The sequence below is a fragment of the Artemia franciscana genome, chromosome 19 (genome assembly GCF_032884065.1).
Source record: "Artemia franciscana chromosome 19, ASM3288406v1, whole genome shotgun sequence".
Classification (NCBI taxonomy): Eukaryota; Metazoa; Arthropoda; class Branchiopoda; order Anostraca; family Artemiidae; genus Artemia; species Artemia franciscana.
This window is the reverse complement of record NC_088881.1, coordinates 7,031,440-7,044,253: the sequence shown is the minus strand read 5'-3', so window position 1 is coordinate 7,044,253 and position 12,814 is coordinate 7,031,440. Positions and strand designations below refer to the sequence as shown.

General features: G+C 34.6%; 2 protein-coding genes across 4 annotated transcripts in view; one reads left to right on the top strand and one right to left on the bottom strand.

Moving 5' to 3' along the window:
- LOC136039233 (U7 snRNA-associated Sm-like protein LSm10) overlaps window positions 1-761 on the bottom strand; it is a 31,927-nt gene extending 31,166 nt beyond the window's left edge. Inside the window, exon 1 of the mRNA XM_065722782.1 lies at window positions 709-761. The gene's annotated coding sequence lies outside the window, so the exon portion shown is untranslated. The remainder of the gene's footprint in view (window positions 1-708) is intronic.
- Window positions 762-853: 92 nt separating this feature from the next.
- The window catches only part of LOC136039232 (CCR4-NOT transcription complex subunit 1-like), a 41,498-nt gene continuing 29,537 nt past the window's right edge, over window positions 854-12,814 (top strand). For 2 of the 3 annotated variants that reach the window (XM_065722776.1, XM_065722774.1), the window contains exon 1: window positions 854-918. The gene's annotated coding sequence lies outside the window, so the exon portion shown is untranslated. Of the gene's footprint in view, window positions 1,042-12,814 lie in introns of all 3 variants that reach the window. The other variant, XM_065722777.1, reaches the window with a different exon arrangement.

The following is a 12,814-nucleotide window of genomic DNA, read 5'->3' as shown; positions in this document are numbered from 1 at the left end:
TTTGAACGCTCTTCTATGATTCAGACTTTGTTCATTTACATACCCGAAACACATCCAGTTCTAGTTCCAAAAATTGTAGAGAGGTATATGGACTAACAACAGGTCCTTATACCTCTTTGACTTCTTTTTCAGAAAAACTAGCCACTGGAAGCGTTATTATCCTCCAGTCTGCAAACAATGAATATATGCAATTATGAACAATAATACACTGTTATTGATTATGGGAAGTGCAAGTACCTGAGCTACCTGTCCCCAGAAGTTTAAGGCCACTAGGCCAGCCAGTACCAATACGGCTCTCCCTACTCATTCCTGATCTCTTCTGAACAATCAAAACTATAGATAAATTGAATTCTTCAAGCTTGAATCATTATTAAACAATATTTTTTTTCTTTAAGATATCAATTGCTGCCTTAAATGTCTTATGATCAATTTCCCATGGCAGGTTAGAATCCAGGATAGCTGTATAAGTATTTGGAATCTTAGCCAAGGAGCAGAAACGCTTAAGAGCAATAGTCTCCTTACTCTGAGCCTGGTAATCAAATAATACATGCTGGATTGTTTCATCTGCTGAAAAGCAGACTCGGCATAAAGGGAAATGATGTAGCTTCCAATTAAATCACAAGCTATTTAGAAGTTGGGCACCTGGTTTCAGCCAGCAATATAGCACTGTATTTAATCTTGTATGAAATGAAGATAAAATTAATTTACTGTGATTAACATTGGATCTGTGATTAACATTGGAGATGTTACAAACATTTTTAAGTTTTAAATTCATGATAATTTAACGTCATCTAATTAAAAAGATTTGAATTTATTGCCGCCATCTATTAATTCAAGCTATAAATAAAATCATTTTGCATTATCATCAAATTGTGATTGTTGTTGGTCAATGAATTACTTATCCTAGCATCCTAGAAAGTAAGACGTTGGATATTTACCGTTTTATCTCAAAGAAATATGAACTAAAGAATTCTTTGCTCATAAAAATAAGCCGTGTTAAAGCAGGCTAGGCTGTAGGAGTCATGGCAGCCTATAAATAAGGTGAACTTAAGCCTTCCACTTGATGACTTTTTTATGCTCTTTCCGAATGTAATAACCGCGCTACTTCAAACTTGATTTCAAGTCCTATATGGGCCTTTGAACATGATATTATTTTCTCTTAGTTTGGTTAGAAAAGCAGTAGGCCTGGTGGTTTTAGGCCTCATAATTTGAGGGGGCTGTCTATGTCATTAGAGTACAAGGATATAAATAATTAACATCAGAAAAACTTGAGGGTACAGCCGCCCCCCCCCCTGTCTAGGCTTAGAACTGCCACTTGAAAAGGTTAAAAACAACAATTCTTGCTTTATAATAGGCAGAATAATTGTAGTTGACACATTTTTAATAGAGATCTACTACTGACTACAATGTTTAGCCTATATCTCCATTGTGTTTTCTGGCTTTAGATTTTGTCACATTTGATGGATACAGGGGTTGTAACAAGAGTGTGGTATGACAAAATATAGCCTTAATTAGAAAAAAAACATCTTTGAGAGTCTTTAAAGGGCTTAAATTGAATTTCTGAGTAAAGCAATTTTTATATTTAGAAAGAACACAATCAAAAACATAAAGTCATATAAAGATCCCCATATTCATCAAGTTTGCCTACTAAAAACATTTAAGAGGACAGTTCTTACTTCATAAGATTTAGACAAATTGTATTTAAAATTTTTTTAGGTACTTATAATCTGCTTCCCTCCTCCCAATTTGCAAATATACCATACAAATTAGCCTAAATATTTCCCAGGCTTAATTTTTGTTTCAATGCATATACTAACAAATTGAATCAACACTGATGAACTCAAGAAATATTAAAACACATAAGAAACATTTAATTTGGGCTATTGGGTAAAGGGACTATTGATTTGGCAATGCAATTTGGAACCACTAGCCTACCAAAATTTTTCTTCAAAACAGAATAACTCTGCTTAGCCATGACTTGTAGCATTATCTCTTGAAGTATTTTTGTATTTCAATGATAGGAAACATTGACACCATATCTGGTACATCAAGATAAGAAAGGAGCATTCCATTCTGTCAGTTTTGGTATGGTAAAGGTATGTTTTTCATACCTTTTTTAGGACAATTTTTAATTTTTAGGACTGTTACTTGGACATTTATTGCAAAAAAAAAGTTGGGATTTTGCACCAATGCATCATGATACATCTTATCTGAATTCTAGCCACATTAGCTTTTTCTTGATAAAATTAATGAAAATGGCAACAAATATTACAGTGTTGACTAGATTCCAAGGGTTGAAAATTCTTCTTTAATGTAGTGGAATACCAGGTGTACTCAAAATGTTCCTTCAGCCAAATTCAAATGTAGATAATGGCTTCTATAAGTAGATTTATTTCTTTTGCAAATATCTTGTAGTATCATTGTTGAAATTTTTGACAGACAGCAACAGGTCCTGTCAAAATAGAGGTGACTCTGTCAGAACTTCACTGAACATGTCAAACAGCTGAGAAATAATTGGTGTCAAATTTCCAGGATCCACTGACAAAACTGGCTGTCAAATTTACTGGTTCCTGCTCCAAAAATTGCAGAGGTTTACATGGAAGTCTTTTCCCTTTCCTTAGCATTTATCAATAAAATAAAAAAAATATAATATTCAAATTTGGATATCCTCATTTTCTGGGGGGGGGGATAAATGCCTAAAATCATGTCATGCCAAAATCCAAACCTAAGTTTTGGATGTTTTGGGCTGTTCTCTCCTCAATGCCCTGCTCTTTATGCTAAAGTTTGACTCTTTCTCTCAACTCTACTTTTTGAAACATTAAAACACATTAGCATAAAGAGTGGGGCATTGAGGGGGAACAGCCACTTTCATAATTTCTGTTCATTTTAAGTTTTAATGTAATTCCTTACTTTCAGTCAAAAACACTTTTTTTTCATTTCTGAATAATTTTGAATAAATGCATGTTTGATTTTGGCTCTCTGCTCATGAATAATTCAAACAAAATTTGCATATCAATTCGTTTTTTTGGCTAAATGGATTTCTCATAGTTTTGATTAAATGATTTTGAGAAAAAAGGAGCAGGAGAGTAGGCCTTGTTACTCTTCAATTTTTTGGTTACTTAAAAAGGTGACTAGAACTTTTATTTTTTTTACAGAAGTTTTTTATGAGTGAAAATATATGTAACTTACAAATTGACTTACATAACAAACTCCTATATTCATATATTTTTATTATGCATATGGGAGGGTTCACCCCTCATCTATACCTTGCTCTTTACATTGAAGCTTAAATTTTGTCCAAGTTCCTTAAGAATGACCCCTGAATCACAAAGGCTGTAGAATAAATAATTGAAATTTATAAAATTACTTTAGCATAAAGAACAAGGAGGTGAACCCCTCATATGCATAATAATTTCTGTTTGTTTCAAGTTTAAATGCTGCTTCTTACTTTCAGTTGAAAAAACTTTTCATATTTATTTTCTCATTGTAAAAAAAAAAACGCTAAGAGATCCTGCACCCCTTCATGGAAATTCTCTTCCCACATGATAAATTCCTCTATGGAAAGTTCCCCTGGCACAAACCCCTCCCCTCCAACCAAAAAAGTCCCATGAGAACATCTGTGCACTTTCAATAACCATTACTATATGTAAACACTGGTCAAAGTTTGTAACTTGCAGCCCCTCCCAAGGGGACTATGGGAGAGTAAGTCATTGCCAAAGAAATAGTTTTTTTTACTATTAATAAGTTTTCAAAATAGGTTTTTTGACTATGCTGAATAAAATGGCTATCTCAGAATTTTATATCTAGTGACTTTGGGAAAAGAATGAGCATGGGAGGGGGGCTAGGTACCCTCCAATATTTTTGGTCACTTAAAAAGGGAACTAGAACTTTTAATTTCTGTTAGAATGAGCCCTCTTGCAACATTTTAAGACCACTGGGTTGATATGATCACCCTTGGAAAAAACAAACAAATAAACATGCTTCCATGATGTGTTTTCTGGCAAAAAATACAAGACTCCACATTTTTGTAGATAGGAGCTTGAAACTTCTATTCTAGGGATCTCTGATATGCTGAATCTGATGGTGTGATTTTGACTAAGGCTGCTTGAGATTTTGGGGATGCTAGCTTTAATAGGTTACATTAAACTTAATGAATTTTATATATTTGGAATCAGCATTAAAACCTTTTTTTTGTGTATCTATAACTATCGAAATTCTAATTATTTTTAGTTTTGATTACTATTATGCTGAGTCACTCCTTGCTTACTATTTGTTAACATGAGCTGTTTGATTCTCATCTTGTTTTGAATCATATTCTAATTTTCATAATCCAATTGTGGATGAAGCTTCAGACATTCCTTGTCTTTTTTAATAGAACATTTTCAATAGGGGTGTTTCCCCCTATATTCTAAAATAAGGCAAATTTTCCCAGACTCATAACTTTCAATGGGTAAGACTAAACTTGATGAAATTTATATTTAAAATCAGCATTAAAATGTGATTCTTTTGATATTCATATCAAAATTCCGTTTTTTAGTGAGCTGGTTTGCTCCTTACTACAGTTTGTTACCACAAACTGTCTGAAACATTACAAAATAGATCTTCTGCCTAAACAAAGCTCAGGAAAGGTCAAGAAATTATAAAGTTTAAAGATCTTTGAAATTATACTGGGATATAGGTAAAAAAAAACAACAATTGATGTGGCTTAATATCTGCTCAAATAATACAAGTTGTATTTTCCAAAATTGAAAAGTCTAAATTGAGATAAAATATTTTTTGCCTGAATCCAGATAGCCCTTTTTAGACATGTTTTGTATACATGTCTTGTATACAAAAGAAATTTTCTTGAGTGCATCTGGGAGCCTTAATGGTCTTCTGGGAAGATATTATGAAGCATCTACATCCACTTCTTCTCCCCCAGAGGGCATTTCACTTGAAAACTTTTGTGTTATAAAGGTCAAACATCACAAAATAGATCTTCTGCCTAAACAAAGCTCAGGAAAGCTAAAAAAATCATAAAGTTTAAAGATCTTTAAAATTATAGTGGGATATAGGTAAAAAAAAAATGATGTGGCTTATAAATTCTGCTCAAATAATACAAATTGTATTTTCCAAAATTGAAAAGTCTAAATTGAGATAAAATATTTTTGCCTGAATTCAGATAGCCCTTTTTAGACATGTCTTGTATACAAGAAATTTTGTATACATGTCTTGTATACAAAAGAAATTTTCTTAAGTGCATCTGGGAGCCTTAATGGTCTCCTGGGAAGATATTATGAAGCATCTACATCCACTTCTTCTCCCCCAGAGGGCACTTCCCTTGAAAACTTTTGTGTTATAAAGGTCAAACATCACAAAAAAGATCTTCTGCCTAAACAAAGCTCAGGAAAGCTAAAAAAAATCATAAAGTTTGAAGATCATTAAAATTATAGTGGGATATAGGTAAAAAAAAAATGATGTGGCTTATAAATTCTGCTCAAATAATACAAATTGTACTTTTAGAAATTGAAAAGTCTAAATTGAGATAAAATATTTTTTGCCTGAATTCAGAAAGCCCTTGGTAGACATGTCTTGCATACAGTATTTTAAGCTCTGAAAATGAGAAATATTCCTAGGGAATGTTTTTGGTCCTGGAATTTCTTATTTGTTAAAAACAACTTTTTTTTTGTAAAAACAGCCAGCCTACAGGCCTTAAACTGCTGGGAACAGACAGCTTGAGTACTCATACTTCTCACAAGCCATGTGATTTCATTATTTCTTCTTTTCCTCTTGATCTGTGTTATTGTGTTTCTTAAATGAAAACCAAGAGTCTTATATTCCTTTATAATTATAGCAGAAAAAAGAAAGAAAGAAAGAAAAAGAGAGAAAAAAATAAACATAATGATTTTGCTGATGTTGATGGCAAAGAAAAAGTTTCTCTTTCCAAAGTCTTTTCAAAGACTTTAAAAAAGTCTTTGAAAAGGTCCTGTTTTTCTTAATTGCAAAAAAGAACAACAAGCATCAAAATTTAGCGCTCTCTGACTGATCAATACCATGCAGAATATAAGTCATAAGTGACTTTGATTGTGGCTTTACAATACTGTTATTAAATAGAGTGAACCTAAGTTCCACTTTCAGATTTTCATACATGTCAGCCAGTGGGGCTTAGATGCAGGGGTCAACACCAGCCAAACCCAAATCAAATATGATCTTGTGGAGAAGTAAATCAAATGCACATCTTCCATCATGGGCAGCTAAAGCAATACTTTCACCATGTTTTTCTGCATTAACAAAAGCAGATATATCATTTGGCAAAGGAGCACTAATTGTTTTATAAACAGTTGACCACACAGCAACAAATGCTGTACAGAAATTCTATCAAATCCTCTTGACCTTTTTTTTTCAGTTTACCAATTGCAGAAATAATCAGGCTCTTTGTAATAATCATTCCCAGACTAGAAGAATGCTAAAAAAAATATCTTGGAGTTTCACTTTGTAACTATTTTGCAGATGTGGACCTGGATCATAAAATTCTTTTTTGTAATGCTCAACCCATGAGGAAAGTGGTAAACAAGACAGTATTTGACTTGGCATATCTACTACCATTAATTCACTTGAAACAAGGGATTCTACATCAGTATGAGTCATGTTAGGTGGAACCTGCTTAAGGATTGCAATAAACAGTTTCTCCTTGTGAACAGTAGCAACGTCTGGCTTAATAGCTTTCATTTTCTCAACAATTTTCTCAGTAGAAGATTTAGATTTGATATACAATCTCCAGTCCTGTTTCAACTTTCTTAGCTCACTCATTCCTGCTGAGTTGGGGCAAATGTGTTCCAAAAGTTACTTATAAGCATCAGGGTTATCAAGAGATTTTGGCGTTTTGAAAACAACAGCCAAAGATGGTTTGAGGGTTAGCATAGCACTTGCCTCGCCAACAATTGTAGGGACTTCATCTGGTTCATATATAACAAACTTTGTTTGGGTCACTAAATTCTTATCACAATAGTCAGAACTTTCAAAATGTCCACAAAAGTGTCAGCAACTTTTTGCCTCTTGGTTTGCCAAGTAGCATACAGTGCCATAGACATAATAATTTTTTCACTTTGTTTACCATATCTTCTGCCAGTTTTAATGATATTGGCGTTGGTATTTCCTTTTGATCTCGCCCTTATGGCAAAATTCAGCACAGTATTCTGTACTAGTCCATCTGGCAGCATCCTGGGACAAACCCCAAAAGACAGGGGAAGTGTCAGCCCCTTTTCCACCTGATCCCTGCAGTTTAAGGGAGACACTCTTGGCAGGTACAAAAGCACTTGTAGCAAGGAACTGCCCCTCTTCTGCTTCTCAACTAGGGTTACCTAAGAAACGGCTTGGTACACTTAAATTGAAACTGGAACAAATCCAGTTTCAAGTTGATAAAATCCAGAAAATATGTTATCAATAATATCACTAAATTATGAAATATAGAAAGGCTGTGTTTCCTTCCTGTCTCCTTTTCTCAGCCTCTGTTTTTTTTTTTTTTTTTTTTTTTGTAAATCCAGGCTTAATATGAGTGCAGCAATGCTGCAATCAATCCTGAATGACTGTCCTCAAAAATAATGCGCCTATTAAATATTTCTAAAGTGGGGGGAGTATTAAATATAAAAAAAAATTGGTCATCATTTTTATGGTTTTTAAGAGGGGTTTATTAATCATTTTTTTTGTATAGGAGATCCCATATCATTCCTGCTTTTTTGTAGGTGAACATATGAATGTGATCTTTTTTATTTTACACCTAAAATAGTTATGCAGTAGGCATAGAGTTGTCACCCATATTACAGAAAATCCTATATAGTTTTGTGCTTTGATTTTTTTTTTTCAAGGGGGGGGGGGCAGTAAGCCTCTTTTTCAGCAAGTTTACTGTTGATGGTCATTTTGAAATTTTGATTTGATGTCATGTTGTGCTTGAGGAGTTTCGGGCTCCTTTTGAAATTTTTCAGTAAATTATTTTGTAATTAAAAGTTATTAGTCTATGGTATGGTACTTGCTATTTTCGAATTATTGCCAGTCGGGATTTTTTTTTTTTTTTTTTTTTTTTTTTTTTTTTTTTACTTTACAATATCAACAAAAACAGGTTTTAAAAACTACGGTTAGCATAGGCCACGATTTACTCTTTACTACGTTTTTGCTAATACTGTAACCACGATGGGAAACTTCAAACCATCAGTGAAGGGTTCTCAACTATGGTGAACTCAGTGGTTTAATTGTTATGTTTCTCGTACTTTTTATGGCACTTGGTATTAATCAAGTGACATAAAGCAATTGCAAATTCTGTCGGTCCCTGTTTTTCTACTTTAGACACTTCCAAGTAAGCTAGGACGATGAAATTTGGCAGGCGTATCAGGGGCCAAACCATATTAAATTAGAAATAGTCGTGTTCCCGATTTGACCATCTGGGGAGGAGTGGGGAGCCCGTTAATTCGAAAAAAAAGAAAAATTGAAGTATTTTTAACTTACAAACGGTGGATCAGATCTTAATGAAATTTGATGTTTGGAAGGATATCATGTCTCAGACCTGTTATTTTAAATACCGACCGGATCTGGTGACATTGGGGGGGGATTGGGAGGGGGAAACCTAAAATCTTGGAAAACACTTAGAGTGGAGGGATCAGAATGAAACTTGGTGGGAAAATAAGCACAAGTCCTAGATATATGATTGACACAACCGGAACGGATCCGCTCTCTTTGGAGTAGTTGGGGTGGGGGTTCATTCTGAAAAAATGGAAAAAATGAGGTATTTTTAACTTATGAACGGGTGATCGGATCTCAATGAAATTTGATATTTAGAAGGATATCGTGTCTCAGAGCTCTTATTTTAAATCCCGACCGGATCTGATGACATTGGGAGGGAATTGGGTGGGGGAAACCTAAAATCTTGAAAAACACTTAGAGTGGAGGGATCGGAATGAAACTTGGTGGGAAAAATAAGCACAAGTCCTAGGTACATGATTGGCATAACCGGAACGGATCCGATCTCTTTAGGGTAGTTGGGGGGGGGGGTTAATTGTGAAAAATTAGAAAAAAAGGTGGTATTTTTAACTTACAAACGGGTGATCGGATCTCAATGAAATTTGGTATTTAGAAAGATATCGTGTCTCAAAGCTCTTACTTTAAATCTCGACCAAATCTGGTGACATTGGGGTGAGTTTGGGGTAGGGGAACCTAAAATCATGGAAAACGCTCAGATTGGAGGGATCGGGATGAAACTTGGTGGGAAAAATAAGCAGAAGTCTTAAATACGTGATTTATATAATTGGAACGGATCCGCTCTATTGGGGGGGGGGGTTAACTCTGAAAAGTTAGAAAAATGACGTATTTTTAACTTACGAAGGAGTGATCGGATCTTTATGAAACTTCATATTTAGAAGAACCTCGTAACTCAGATTTCTTGTTTTGAATCTCAACCGGATCCAGCGTCTTTGGGGGGGGGGGAAATCTTAGAAAATACTTAAAGCGGAGAGATCAGGATGAAACTGGATGGGAAGAATAAAAACCTGTCTAAGATACGTGACTGACATAACCGGACTGGATCTGTTCTCTTTGGTGGAGTTGGGGGGGGGGTAATTTTGAAAATTGAGGTATTTGTAACTTACGAAAGGGTGACCAGATCTTAATGAAATTTGATATTTAGAAGGATCTTGTGCTTTAAAGCTGTAATTTTAAATTCCGACCAGATCCTGTGACATTGGGGGGAGGGGTGGAGGGGGAAACCGGAATTATGGGAAAACGTAAAAATTGGGGTATTTTTATCTTACGAATAGGTGATCAGATCTTAATGAAATTTGATATTTAGAAGGAATTCATGTTTCAGAGCTCTTATTTCAAATCCCGACCAGATCTTTTGATATTGGGCGGAGTTGGAGGGGAAAATCTTGGAAAACACTTTGAGTGGATGAATCGTGAGTAAGCTTGGTGGATAGAATGAGAAAATGTCCTTGATACGTGATTGACGTAGCCGTACTAGATTCGCTCTCTTTGGGGGAGTTGGGGGGAGGGGTTCAGTGATTTGGTGAGTTTTGTGCTATATGACTGCCTTAAGACGCTTTCATCTGTTATTACTGCTCATTAACTAATGCCTATAAATCTAAGTTGTAATAGCAGGGAACTGGTATTTCTCAATAGTATTTCCATGCATCTATTGTTTTGTTTTTCGGATTAACTGTCATAATAATGTAACATTTTAAAGCTAAACTGAGTTGATGATAAATGAGCGTAAGCGAAATTGTGAATAAATTTTTCTGGAAGTTTAATAACGTACAAGAGGGGAACGTATGAAGTATTTTCTTTTGGGGATGGGGGGAATCCAATAATAGGCGAATGGTGTGGAAGATGTAGGAAAGCATAGGGGAAAACAAAACTCCCAAGATTTTGGGTTTGAGGGTCACTTTTGTGGCCCTATCCTCTCTCTGTAGACGCACATGATACAATCTTGGAGTAACTTAGCAGCAATTTTACATTACTTTTTTTCTGTAGCATAGTTTTGTGTTTTAAAAAAGCTAGTAACAGCTGGGCTCCCTTCCATCCATCAGAACACAATTTGGATTGTTCTTTTTTGTTTCTAGCTTTGGCTTTTATTTTAAAAGGTGTAAATTTGCCCTAGGTGAAATTAACAACAATAAGACTAAAGTTATTTCTTGACAGGGCTTTCTCCTTTTTTTAACAGAAGCAGACTGTCAAGCTTTTGTTCTGGGTTGTTTCATTCAAAATGGGTTGTTCTGGGTTGTTTCATTCAAAATGGGTTGTTCTGGGTTGTTTCATTCAAAATTGTTCTGGGTTGTTTCATTCAAAATGGGTTGTTCTGGGTTGTTTCATTCAAAATGGGTTGTTCTGGGTTGTTTCATTCAAAAGTTGTTCTGGGTTGTTTCATTCAAAATGGGTTGTTCTGGGTTGTTTCATTCAAAATGGGTTGTTCTGGGTTGTTTCATTCAAAATGGGTTGTTCTGGGTTGTTTCATTCAAAATGGGTTGTTCTGGGTTGTTTCATTCAAAAGGGGTTGTTCTGGGTTGTTTCATTCAAAATGGGTTGTTCTGGGTTGTTTCATTCAAAATGGGTTGTTTCATTCAAAATGGGTTGTTTCATTCAAAATGGGCTGTTCTGGGTTGTTTCATTCAAAATGGGTTGTTCTGGGCTGCTTCATTCAAAATTGGTTGTTCTGGGTTGTTTCATTCAGAATGAGTCTAAATGTTGCATTTAATATCCATTCCGTCTATGACGCTTCCTCTGATGTATATGCGTAACATTACAATTTTGAAAGCCTGCGAACAAACGGCTGATACATGGAATATGCTGGAATAAAACTACATTTTACTAGAAGAAGTAATGTTGAAGTTAAACGCAAGGCCTATCAAGGGTGAAAGGGGAACGGACTGAGCTTAACCCCCCCCCCCCCCCCCCCTCAAAAAAAATATTGTCCGAATCATAAAAATGAAAAAATTGATGGTTTTTTTTGTAATCCTTCCTCCCCCGGACAAAAATCCTGGATTCGCCCTTGGTTTGACGTCCTGCTTTTTAGCATATGACCTAACAGAAGTTTACAGGACAGCCTGATCAAATTCTAAGAAATGTGTTTTATAAAGCACAGTAGAAATGAAATATGATAATAGATTATAAGCTCCTATAATATAGAGATAATTAATTTGTGATGGAGAGAGAGAGAAACAGAGAGATTAAACACAATAAAATTGTACACATAAGCCCTCGTTTTTCCATTGGGGTGGTTAGCTTTTCTAATCATGAAAAACTACCAAAAACAACAATTAAGTAATTTAATGCCATGGCAAAAAAAATCCGTCCAACTTAACTTGATAGAAGGAGGGGGTCCAGATTTTTTAGTATTTCAAAATTCTATATTTGTTCTTTGAAGATCGGCGGAAATAACAATGGCGAAGAACTCCTTGTATTCTATGCAGTTTAATATTGTTTAAGATAATATTTTTCTTATATTGCACTTGTCTCGGCTTGATTCCTACTAGATAAAACGCTTTCGTTTAGTAAAAAGAAAGATGGTTATGTCCCTTGGAAATAACGAATTCTGGCTACTATCAATCCCATCCAAAACTTCAGTGAAAAAATGCATAACTTAAACATTTATCCTTGGATTGGCCTTTGATACCCTGGATTAGATAGGCAATATACTTTTCAGTATTTTTTATATTTTATATTTTGATATCAGTATTTATATATAAATATAAAAATATGTATATTTTGTTTTTTTATATAAATTTGAATAAGTATTTTTATATTCACAAAATAAAAGCCGTGAAGATTACAAACTGACTGGAAAATATTGGTTTAATGTTCTGATTAGATATAATAGATGACTGATGCATAATAAACATGTAATCAAGGCCGTATCCAGGGGAGGGGTTGAGGGGTTTGAATCCCGTCCCCGGAATCTTATCCGACTCTTAAAAACGTAACAAAAATGAGACAAATTAATTCTTTTTACAACCCCTCCCCAGAACAAAAACCCTGGATACCGGCTTGCGTGTAATTTGTGGTCTTTAATTTGGTTTCATCAGTTACGTTTTCACTGATCTTATAGATGAGACGTGCGTGTAAATAATATTTACGAGTCAAACATTGGGGCTTTAGGAAATGTCAAAACCTGGACAATTTCACCACAAGTGTTTCATTAAGAAAAGGCTTATTTGAAGTAATATTTCATTAAGTTGAGCATATAGTTTTTCAAAAATATGCATGAAAACGCCAACTTTATGAGATAAAAGAGAAAAACTAAATTTCAAAAACCAAAGGACATAGTCATTTGTTTGTATTTATAAATATTTTTTTT